The 12,287-nt window shown below is 39.7% G+C and overlaps 1 protein-coding gene across 4 annotated transcripts in view; it reads left to right on the top strand.

Moving 5' to 3' along the window:
- Positions 1-12,287, top strand: part of LOC113268059 (cytochrome P450 7B1) — a 168,400-nt gene that overhangs the window by 16,402 nt on the left and 139,711 nt on the right. The window lies entirely within an intron of this gene.

The following is a 12,287-nucleotide window of genomic DNA, read 5'->3' as shown; positions in this document are numbered from 1 at the left end:
CTGGTTGGTGGGTGGATATGGTGCTGAAAGCCTGCGAAAGTTGTCTTCAGATTACTTCAGTTCTCATGTGAAGTAGGAAGCAAGGTCATTAGATGAGAGTAAAATGGGGGACAGGGTGTTAGAAATTTGAGAAACAAAGGAAAGTTAAAGTATGATTTAGTTGACCAGCAACATGGGACTCCTGAATGGAGTAGGGAAATGTGGCATGATTGCTAGACAATATTCACGGCCACTGGAATTTGGGGTCACTGACTTAAAGTGAGGCCTGTCAGCAGGATTATGTTTTTCTCTGGCCATGTTCACTGCACAGGCTCAGTGAGGAGAAGGCAGAGCTTCACACTAATGGAGTTATGGCCTTGCCTGTGAGCTGCCTGTCGTGTGAGAAGCACAAAAGTTGAAGGAGTAAGCCAGGGAATGATTGAGATGACTGGCCATAGAATTTAAGCTAGGAAACAGGCACAGGAAGGCATCAAGTGGGAGAGGGACTCAAAAAGTGGATATTCTGAGGGTGTCAAGCCCCTGGTGCCTCTCACTCCTGGGGCCAGTTTCATTCCTGACTTTAGTTTGTGAGCAGATTTTCTTTTGAGCCTAAGTACATTGGGTTTCTGTCACTTGAGACTGAAAAAATTCTGCTAGTCTGTGTAGAAAATATAAGGAAAAGAAAAAAAAAGAAGGAAGGACCTACCTGACAAAATTTCTCTCTATATACAAATGGTTCTTAGCTCTTACGGTGTATCAGAATTAAAGTGTGTTGTTTAAAAAAAAAAAAATGGTGCTCAGATCCCATCCCTGAGATTCTGCAGTTGGTGAGGACTGAGGAAATTGTTTTCAAAACTCCCACATAAACCAATATTTAGCCTGGGTTCAGAGTGATAGTTCTGAATCTTCTCAGCTAAGGTCTTTAGTGACAGCTTCAAATTATTTAGATGCTGCAAATTAATCTTTGAATTAAATGATCAATTAATTTTTGGATTATCTCTGCTTGCTACTGGGAGATTTATGGGGGAAGGAAAAGGTGTTCAGATTTCCCCTGGATGGTTTTTATAGCTCTAGTGACCAGCCGCGTGTGAAGCCTAAGGAGGCCAGTGACGGGCTGTGGGTTCATCCACAGCACACGTGTGACCCTGCTGTGCCAGGCACCGTGGGAACAGAGGCATGGCTATGCTCTCCAGGAGCTCGCTGGGGGTTTTTATTTGTGTTATTGTTTGTTTAATGTTTATTATGGGGAGTATATTGGTTTTAGATTTATGGTTCAGTAGTTTTATTCTTTATGGTAGATGAACACTTTATTGCAAATTAAGCCTCCTTAAATAATCAGTGTGTGAAGTATGCATGCCCCTTATAATAGGCATTTATAGCAGGGTACTACAGTATAGTAGGAAGGGCTTTGGTCTGTGTGTCAACAGAGCTGTGCTTGAGTTCCAGTCCTACCCCATCCCAGCTCTGAAATTCAGGGCAAATTTCGTACCCGCTTTGTGGCTTAGGATCCCCACCTGTGAAATGAGGGGCTTGTACTGGAGAAAACCAGAACTTTTGGTTTTATGACACACTGTTGGTCTCACCTCTGGTTGATGTGTCACTGCTCATTATTGGAATAATGGCATGGTGTCAGGTGGAAAACGTGAACCAGAGTCTGCTTTCCAAGATGGCTTTTAGGGATGCATTGTGGTGAGAGGTGAGGAGGTCTGTTCACAAAACAATTGACTCGTGGAGAATACTAAGCAATAAAGATGAAGTAAAGAAGAGTGGTAGGAACACTAGTTCTCACTGGACATCAGAAAGGAAGGAGAGAGAGCTGTTCCCATGTTGTTCTGAAAGGACTTCAGCAAAGATTGTTGGCGGGATAAGCAGGATCTCAGTTTCCAGGGAGAAGAAGACTGTTCCTTGTTTGCTTGGCTGGGGTGGTGGAATGAAGGTGGAGGCATGGGCCAAAGCATGGGGAGCGGTCTGGGGGGAAGCAAAGGGTCTATTTGAAAGACGGAGGGAGCAATCAATTTGCCCTGAAGAAGCAGAAGAAAAGACTTGCGATACAGAAAGGTAGATGTTGAACTGAATACCAGCAGTTGACACTGCTATGAAATGTAAGAGATAGAGCACATTCAAGTATTAATGTTTAATCTTTTTATTGAGGGTTGAACAATTAAAATGGGGAATGGGAACATGGGGTAAAAAATCCTTGGAGAAGAGGAATACAAAATGAGTCTTGTACGTCCCTGGGAGGACACACAGAGAGAGGATAGTGTGAGGGTAGTTTTGGGCTCTCAACTTTCATATACTTTAGTAACTTTCAGTCTAACATCGATAAGCCCGAGAACATGCTTGGATGCCGAAAAGACGCTCCTACTTCCTCTTTTACCATCTTCCAGGTCTTATTGAATCTAACCATTGTCTCAAGGTATAAAAATCCCTTGGGTGGGGAACAAAGTGAAGATTCAAAATGTTTGTGTTTGTCAAGACTCCTTTAATTAGGGCGCTGCACCATCCTTCCCATGCATTTCATTAAAGGATTAGATTCCAATAAATTTTGCTTTTTAGGTTGAATAATAATGTGTCAAAATGTGTAATGCATTTAATTTGTTTTGTTCAATTGTGTGCTGCTAATGATTGAAATACTTTAATGGTAATTTAACCCAGAAGAACATTTTTAACAGAGTGTGATGCTCATGAGCATTAAAAACAATATTTTAATTTTTAATACACATATTTTTTGCAGAGATGTATAATGGGGTGATCTTTAAAAAAAGCTGGCATTTAGCTAATAATGCTGCACAACTGATCTTATATAGTTTGTAGTCTGTTTTGGAAAATCTGTCAGGAACTGGCACCACTCAAGGGGAGCTTTTGATTTGTTTTATTTCTTCGAATGGCCATGTCGTAAAATAACTGTTTATGGTTATGCCCCAAATCAAGCAAACCTTTGAATTCAAATATAGCTTGCTACCCACTATATAATCTTAGATAAACTGCTTCACTTCTCTGGGCCTCAGTTTTCTCCTAAGTACATTGGCGATATAAGACATAATCTCATAGTTTTGAAGAGTAAATGAGATAGTGATGTGAAATGCTCAGCCCAGTTTCAAGTACATGGAAAGCTCTCAATGATCTCTCTCTTTCTCTCACTCTCGTTACATATAAAAAACTGAAGTTGATTGTAGATCAATCATTAAGTTAAATAGTTTATAACAATGAATAATAAAATGGGGGGAAATGTTTGGGGGGCAGAATACTACAGAATCTTTTAGTTAATTAATTTTGGTTTATAAGATTAATGCATACAACAATTATCTGAAAGCTGATTGGAGGTGTTTGAACTTTTAGGTGAATGGCCATCCAAAACGGTTTCTTCTCGAAAAGTGTATGAACTATTAAAATGTATGCCTTTAGTACTGTGCAGACTTATGCTGTAGCAAACAGTTGGTAGCCCTGATCATTGTGTCATTTAGCCAAGGTTTTCAGTGAATTATGAAAACATAGTGAAATAACCTATTTTCTTACCTATTTGTATTATCCTCTCAAACTAATTCCACCCAAGGGATGATAACCAAGTCTTGATTTCTGTGTGTGTCAACTATTACCAGAAATTCTAGAAACTTTTCTTGGCTAGTTGTTTGGTTAACAGAGGTAAAATTGATCATTAAACTTATAATTGAAGAAGAGTCGAAAAAGAAAATCAATATAATTATTCATGAACGGGTAGGTTTACTCTCATATATCAAAGTAATTTTAATACATCCCCCAAGACCCTTTTCAGACTTACGCGTAGCTTGTACTTAGACATGTAGCTTTACAAATAATTCTTTTAGATAAGATAAAATTGCAACTATAATATTCTTATTGATGCACTAAAACAATCTACCATAGTAGGTTTTGGGGCTGTAATTAGGAGAACTACCATACTGTGTGACTCTCCATAAGCTGAATGTGTATGTTCTGTGCTATCATTTATAACAGTTTTTGCAAACTAAAGAAATTTTCACATTTGAAAATTTGGAAAGCAGTTGCAGAATCTCAACTTTGGAACATGCCTGTCTTTCTCATTTCCTGCCTCCCTCATAATCCCTGCATTTCTCCTCACCATGGAATATGCATAGGAGCGAATGGTTTGAAGACAGTACTGTACACAGTTCACACAAGGTCTTGTTAAGAAGATGGGACTGCATCTTCAACCATATGGAGTGCTGAAATTTTTGGGAACAAACCAAAATGGTAATCTGAAGTCTTATTTAGGAAACAAAACTTGTGTGACTAGAAATAGACCAACTCCTAAATATATTCTGGTTTATGTGCATTCTGGTATAAACCACATGTCACTAAGTAGGGTTTTAGGGGGTCAGTAGAGGGCAGGCGTACTTTTTACCTAAAGAATGTGTATGCCAGTCCGGGAACTGATTATATTCTTTTCTAGTTTGATAATTTCAAGTCTTCTCTACCCTACTGACAAATCTATACTTTACATACAGACTTTTTAATATCGTCAATCCCTTTGAGGAAATGAGTGTTCATTTTAAGACAATTTTGATTATGAATTATGACTTCAGAAATCCTATTTCTACATTTCAATTTTTAAATTATCATATAAAATATTATCTGAAATATTGGTTTTCTCTTGGGCTTAAACAGCTGAAAATAAAATTGAAGATTCCTATTAGAATTTTTATTTTTTTCTCCAAATAATCTGTTTTACCAATGATACACACTTATAATAAAGTGGGTTCAAATTTCTAGACTTTGAAGCATCAATATCTTTCTCACTAATTAGCTGCTTTATCTTAATGCAAACGATTTAACCACTGTGAGCTTCAGTGTCCTTGTTCATAAAATTTAAAAAAAATTTATTTCATGATCTAAGACCCATTCCAGGTCTAAATTTCCATTTTCATAGAAGTCTAACGTCCCATACTCATAGTTTGATCATTTTCCATATTTTTTTCATATAAATCGCTGACTTGTCAGATTGTTTGCTGGTTCTCATAATTTTGCATATGCTATATTCTTTGTTGCTGACTGTTCCTTTTGATTTTCTGGTATATTTCTTGTGCAGTTAGTAGAGGGGAACCCACCTGAATTTATTGTTGTGAAATAAGTATAAGTATTTAGAGATGAAAGTATTGCGATTTTAGGATTGGCTAGTTTGAATGATTTCAGTAGGCTCTGGGGCATAGGAGCCCTCTAAACCAAAATCAATCCCCCCATGTGGAGTCCCCGGCCTGAAGGCCACCCCCTCCATGAAACCCCCACCTCCCTCCCACATCCAGCCCCCTCGCCCAGCCCCCAAGTGGAATCCCTTTGTGGAGCCCCTCACTCAGCTCAGCGGGGAGTCTGTCCCTCTCCCTCTTCCTCGGGCCTCATGCTGTGCTCTCTCCTTTCTCTCATATAAATAAATAGTTCTTAAAAAAAAAGGGAGAACAGAATTATATTTATCGAGTTTCTCCTATATGTCAGAAGGGTGGGGAAGGTGGGAAAGCCAACATTGTGTTATGGAGGTGACCACCCCTTGTGTTCCCTCTAGTTTGACTTCCTGAAAAGCTGCATGAAATGTATTTGAGAACCTATCCATAATGGGAGGATCACAGGGGCAAGAAGTATTTATGAATAGACTGCTGTGCCATATTGCGCTAGGGCGGTTCAACGAGTGTTAACTCCTCTATCCTGCCAGTTCTTCATCCTATCCTAGCGCCTATAACACTGCCTGCGAGTGTTCGGGAAGGTTTTGGGGTGTCCTCTGCCTGTAGGATCAACGAAACCGAGGGGTAGAAAGCAAGAAATGGGCATTGCAGGTCAGAGCATTGCAAATCCATGACCTTGGAAAAGCTATACTAAGAGAGTACTGCCATTTAGTCTTAAGTACTTCCTGAACTTTCCCTCTCTCCATCCTTTTCCAACTAATAGAAAGTTGAGCTCATGAATATCAATCTGTTTATAAAAGAGTAAAGACATCGTGCATTGAGTAATCCTGTCTTATTTTTGTATCTATTATGTGCCAGACTCTGTGTTAGCCTCTGTGAGCCCACAGTCTCACTCATCCTAACCACAGTGTTGTGAAGCAGGTATTCTTGCGCTGCCTGGCTCAGAGGAAACAGTATAGGAGCCCAGATGAATTGCGCAAGGCCACCCCCACAGAGCGTGGAGCTGAAATTCAGCAGATTCCTACACGCACATTTATTTTACTCTGTAGGTGTTCTGATGGGGAAGGCCTTGGCTCTTGTTTGGCCAGTGCTTGAGCTCACACCGTGGGACTCTACAAAATGAACTCACTTCGGAGACTCAGGCTTGTCAGCATTTTGCAAGTGAGTCAACTGGAGACCTGGCCTGTCTCCATGATAAGTGCTGGAAATCCCCACCACATCTCTGACTCAGAGATGTGTTTCTTAGCCCATGAATCTTTCAACTGCCTGGGTAAGCACAAAGTGAAGTTGAAAGTTCCTAGAAACTGTACCTTTTTTTCCCCAGAAGTTCTGTCAGGCCACATTTTCTCTAGAACTGTGAAACATACAATGAAACAGCGCATCTAAAGTTACAAAGAAAATGAGCATCAACCTCTCTATATCTGAGTTTTCTCATTTATGAAGTAAGGGTGTGGATTTCATGATCCCTAAGGTTCCTTCCAAGCTCAATTTTATGAGGCTGAGGCTGTACTGAAGCAGATTCCAAGGAGCGTGGCTGCAGCATTTCTCTTCCCTCAGTATTTAGCACAGAGCAGATTCTGAACCTGTGTTTGCCAGACCTGTGTTTGCAAAACTGACAGGTCCCCTTTCTGCCCCTTCCTTTTCTCCACTCCTTGACAGTTCTTCATCCTATCCTAGCTCCTATAAATTCTTCCAACACAAACCCTGTGCTAAAAAATGGTTGGACCTTAGTGTGAAGGATCTCAGATCAGTGTATTCTCTTTCTCCGGTGTATTTGCATATTAAGATTTGTGTCTAATTGTGAAATTAAAAGATGTCCACCCCCCTACCCCCATTAAAGAAACTTCACACATCGGCCAGTTTCATTTTTTGAAGGACAGGGCTTTTCTGAGGCTCTAAAATCATTCCATTGGACATAAAACCCAAATTGCCCATTTGACCCCCATCATAGACTAGGAAAGAGTGCTTCCCATTAAGGACCCGGGGGAGGGGAGATGAGGAAAGGAGTGAAAAGTGAGACATGGAATGACCACTGCCACACTATGGAAATCAAACTCTACTTTCCTTGTTGCCTGCAGCAAACCCACCAGGTATGAAGCATACAAGGTAGGCGAATGACGTGCCTCCTCAAAGCAGAGGCCAGCAAACTGTGGTCCAAGTCCAGCCCAACCCCTGTGCCTCTTTTTGTATAGGGTGCGACCTAGGAATGGTTTTTACAGGTGAATATTTGCAACTGATTTGATGATTGAGAACATTCACTTTGAACTTCAAGTAAGTGAAATGTTAACCCTCTCAGAAGAATTCCATTACTTTTATTAATAGACCTACACTATAAAAAAAGTACTCTATTACTATTATTATATTTTAAATTTTATCAATGAGAAATATGAGGAAATTTTGTCCCCCTCTTGTTATATAAGTACCTATATAATTAATTTTGACATTTGACCCACAATGCTTGAATGATTCACTATCCAGCTCTTTACAGAGAAAAGAAAAATGTGTCAGCCCCCTGTAAGAGGAAAAGAAACCAGGCAGTAGAAGAAGAAAACGGCTATGGGAGAGGATACAGGGAACAGAGGCAAATGAAATGATGTTACAAATAAAACGGAGGAAGTGGAATGTTCTTTTTCTACTCGTGTGAAGCACTTACATAGAATCTTGAAGGACTGGCTGTCTTCTCCCTACCCCAGTGAAAAACTATCTTCTCTGTGAAAACACGCAGACACGTGCACACACACATGCAGGCACACACCCGCAGTCCGCCTGCTATCAGGGAAAAGTGACCCTAAGCCGAAATCTCAGCTCTGCAGTGAACTCATCATGGGATTTGGGGGAGATATTTCCCCCTCTGGCCTCACCACAATTCCCTTATGTTGCTGGCGGATCTTGTGATCATTAAAGCCAGTGGGTTTTCCCACTTCCCAGTCTCCTTAAAACCTCATCTCTGACGCTGCTCTCATAACCCTTTACTCTTGTTCTCTACAGAAGTACAGGGCTTGCCCGGACTTGGCCTCAGAACCCTGCCCTCCTTTCTTCACACTTCTCCTCAGAGAGCTCATTCCTTCTCTAACCTGATTACATCACTCCTTTTCATAGCTAGGGTTAGACAGCTGTCTGTGGTGAAGGAGGCATTTACATCCGCACCTCCATCCCCACCAACGCTAACAGATGCATGCTCTTGCCGTGCCTTCTTCCTGCCATGCTTCAGCCTTGCTAAATGGCTGGCCTTGAGATTCCAGGGCTCATGCCTGCCGGCGGGCTTTACCCGCCCACATCCTCAGCCTGCTGTCCTCTCTCACTTGTGCTAGACCAGCTTCTAGCCTTCAAGTCCCCCCCGCCCCCGTCTGCCTCAACCCTAGCCCATAAGGGAAGGTATGTTGAGCATTTAAACATCATTTTAAATTCAACATATCAGATTGTCTATTTGAGCACTTCCAGTTACTGTCAGGGCAATCCCAGCTCCGGGGCCAAGACATTCTCAGATACAGAGACCTTGCATATCTCAAAAATTAGATTGATCAACATAAACCATCAAGTATGCACAAATATTCCAATACTAAAAAAGAGATCTGCACTTTTTGGGCAGGCATTTAAAAACTCAATCAGGGGTGCCTGGGTGGCACAGCGGTTAAGCGTCTGCCTTTGGCTCAGGGCGTGATCCCGGCGATATGGGATCGAGCCCCACATCAGGCTCCTCCGCTGTGAGCCTGCTTCTTCCTCTCCCACTCCCCCTGCTTGTGTTCCCTCTCTCGCTGGCTGTCTCCATCTCTGTCAAATAAATAAATAAAATCTTTAAAAATAAAAATAAATAAAAATAAAAAATAAAAAATAAAATAAAAAATAAAAAAAATAAAAAATAAAAATAAAAAAAATAAAAAATAAAATAAAAACTCAATCAGTGTGCTACCCCTCTGCCTCAGACCCTCCATGGTCTCCTGCTCCTGTCAGAAGAGAGTGCACGTTCTGGCTGGGGTGACGGCCCGGCAGAAGCTCCTCCCACTTTCTGCCCTAACCTCCCCCACCTGCACGGGCACCAGCCACACTGGCCTCCTTGTTCCTTGACGTGCCAAGTTGTTTCCCCTTTGCACTCCTGCCCTTTTGACTACAGCTCTGCCCCCACATTCCCATGATGGGTTTGAGACTGTCATCTACGGCACAGCTCAAATGTCATCTCCCCAGAAAGGCTTTTACTTAACCACCGTCTCTGAAAGCTAGCCTCTCATTTTGTCAAATGTACCCATTTCATTTTCTTTATAAATTTATCATGACCTGGAACTTTCTGGCTCATGTGTTTGTATACTTATTCTTGTCTATTTGCAACAACTAGAATGTAAGCTTCATGAGAGGAGGGATCTTGTCTCTTTTGCCGTTACAGGGCCCCTCCATTGTCCTGGCACATATTCATTCCTTTAGGATGAATGAGCAAAAGGCAGCCTGAAGGGTCTGATTCAGGGGTACCTGGATGGCTCAGTCGGTTAAGCGTCCGACTTTTGATTTTGGCTCAGGTCATGATCTCAAGGTCCTGGGATTGAGCCCCTGCTTCAGGCTCTCCGTGCTCAATGGGGCGTCAGCTTGAGGATTCCCTCCCTCTCCCTGTGCCCCTCCCTCTGCTTGCACTCTCTCTCTCTCAAGTGAATAATAAATCTTTTTTAAAAAAAGGTAAGGTCTGATTCATTCTCTGTAGGGTGCGGGTTACTTTTCCTCAAAGTGAATGTTAATCTTTGGTGTGACAGGATTACATGTTTCAATTTCAAAGAAATTTTGTGTGTACTTGGCAAATATATGGAGAGGAACCAGGTATGTTTGCAAAGCAATGGGAGCTGATGCAATGCTAAATGTTTGTATAATGCTTCCTATTTAAACAAAGCAAAACAAATATTTTGTAGACTATCAGTAGATTGAAATCAGGAACAGCCAAAGATAGTTTTTGGCATTGTTTTTGTTTTGAAAAATTGTTATAAAATTTTCATGAGAAATTCCCGTCAGACTTTCCAAATCTGAGTCCATCATCTTCATTTTTTAAAAAGTGTTAGCCATTTAAAAAGAACCATTGAATTCTGGTACATTCTAAGAAAAAGTCTCCTCTTTAAATCTGCAGTGGAAAATAACATTTCAAACACTGGATGACCTTAGAAGTTCATATTTGACCTTTACTTTTTGTACACTCTTAACTTTTCCAGATTGTTAATTCTGTGTATGTATGGGAAGGGGGGGTTCTCTCAAATTTCTGCTCACCCTTTTAACATATAATGGGAGTAGTATATGCATAGTGAATTTACCAAAGCTGTCATAATCCCTGACTAGAAAACCTAAATGAAGATATTCAATAAGAAGATATTGATAGGCACCATTAAAGTATAGAAACTTCTCAGATCTTCCTTTCTTCATACATTGCAAGAGAAATGGTAACAAAATTATATATATATATATATATATATATATATATATATATATATATAATTGTGTGTGTCTGTGTGTGTGTGTGTAAATATATAATGTTTGTCTATAGGGTCAAAGTTTCAGATATATAATGTGTGTGTGTGTGTATATATATATATATATATATATATATATATATATATATATAGACTTACATATATAGACAAAGACATAAGGTTTTGCAGTTTTCCTTCAAATACTGTAGTGTGTAATTTCACATAGAGAACATTGGGGAAAAAAATATTCTATCCTTGAATACCATTCTGTATCCCTTACCACCTACCTCAGCTCTACATAATATCCCATATGTCTTTCCTCATTACTAGCATATTTTAAAGTCATTAGAACTCTGTGGGTGGCAGAGATACATTGGAGAACAGCTCATAATTAATATAAACCTCTTGAGGGAACTTTAGAATTTATCTTGATATATACATGTACATACACATATGCATATACATACACACACACACCCAACACACTATTTTAACAGAAAGTTGGACATGACGTTTAGTTATGAAAATATATTTCCAAGTATGTAGCCCTGCCTGTAAGTAAACTTCCTTTACATAATTTTTACATAATCTCAGCTGTGTACCAATCATGATCCAGCTAGAACTCTGATTTGCTTAGGGGACCTGGAACCTCACACTAAAGATTTTTTTCTGGTATACATCGTGGATCAGGTAGTGGCATCTGCTGGCAATGAGTGATATTGCTTTCCAATTCTATAGGTGGCCTGGCTTTTCATCACAGGACATGTCTGGAAAGCAGATCCCGGTGTTGTTTTTTTAGAACCAACATATACATGAAAAGATAAATAACAAAACAGAGTGGTGATGATCATTTACATATTGACTGGTATGTGACATATGGAAGGAAGGAAAGGAACTTATATTGTGAATTTACTGTGTGTCTGTGTGGTGGTGTCTTCCTTCACATGCTAGCAGACGTAGGAGATCAGAGAGGTTAAGAAACACTCCCAAGTTCACAGGCTAGGGAAGACACGTGCTATGGTAAATAGGTAGGGTGTCCTAGTTTCTGAGGCAAGAAAGAAAAGACTATTCAGACCAGGATCTGGGTAGCAATAAACACTGCTACCTAGTGTCAGTCGTAGTGTATACTGCTTCAGTTTTTCTGAAAGACACCTTCTCCGTGGGCATCAAAAGCCTTAAAAACATGCACACCATTTGACTAAGCAATTCTTATTCTAGTAATTTATCCTCAGGAAGTAACCATAGACGTGCTTGAATATTTATTAATATATATGGTTATTGCATCTATATGTATTCATACCATATCTTATAGCATTTACTGTAATAGTGAAAAATAAATGATCTAAATAATGACTAATAACAAAGGGTTGTCAACATAGATTATAGTCTATCCCTAAAACGAATGATATTCATTTGTGAAAAATATGTTGTATAGGAATATTTAGTGACAAGAAAAAAATGTTTATTCCATGTTATTAAGTAAAAAAACTAATCTATGATGTTGTATGATGCCATTTTTCAAGTAAAATTCTCTGTATGTACGTATGAGTTGTGTGGGTTTGTAAAGAAGATATACCCAAATGCCAACAGTGGTTATCTCTGTTACCTCTGAAAGATAAGTTGACAGAACACATTTATTTTCTTCTTTTCCTCATCTTTATTTTATAAATGTTCTACAGTGAGAACACATCACTTTAAAAAATTTTAAGAAAAGAGTTAAGAA

Source organism: Ursus arctos, unplaced genomic scaffold (assembly GCF_023065955.2).
Source record: "Ursus arctos isolate Adak ecotype North America unplaced genomic scaffold, UrsArc2.0 scaffold_6, whole genome shotgun sequence".
Lineage (NCBI taxonomy): Eukaryota > Metazoa > Chordata > Mammalia > Carnivora > Ursidae > Ursus > Ursus arctos.
Note: the sequence above shows the minus strand (reverse complement) of the source record. Positions and strands in the feature narration are given on the sequence as shown.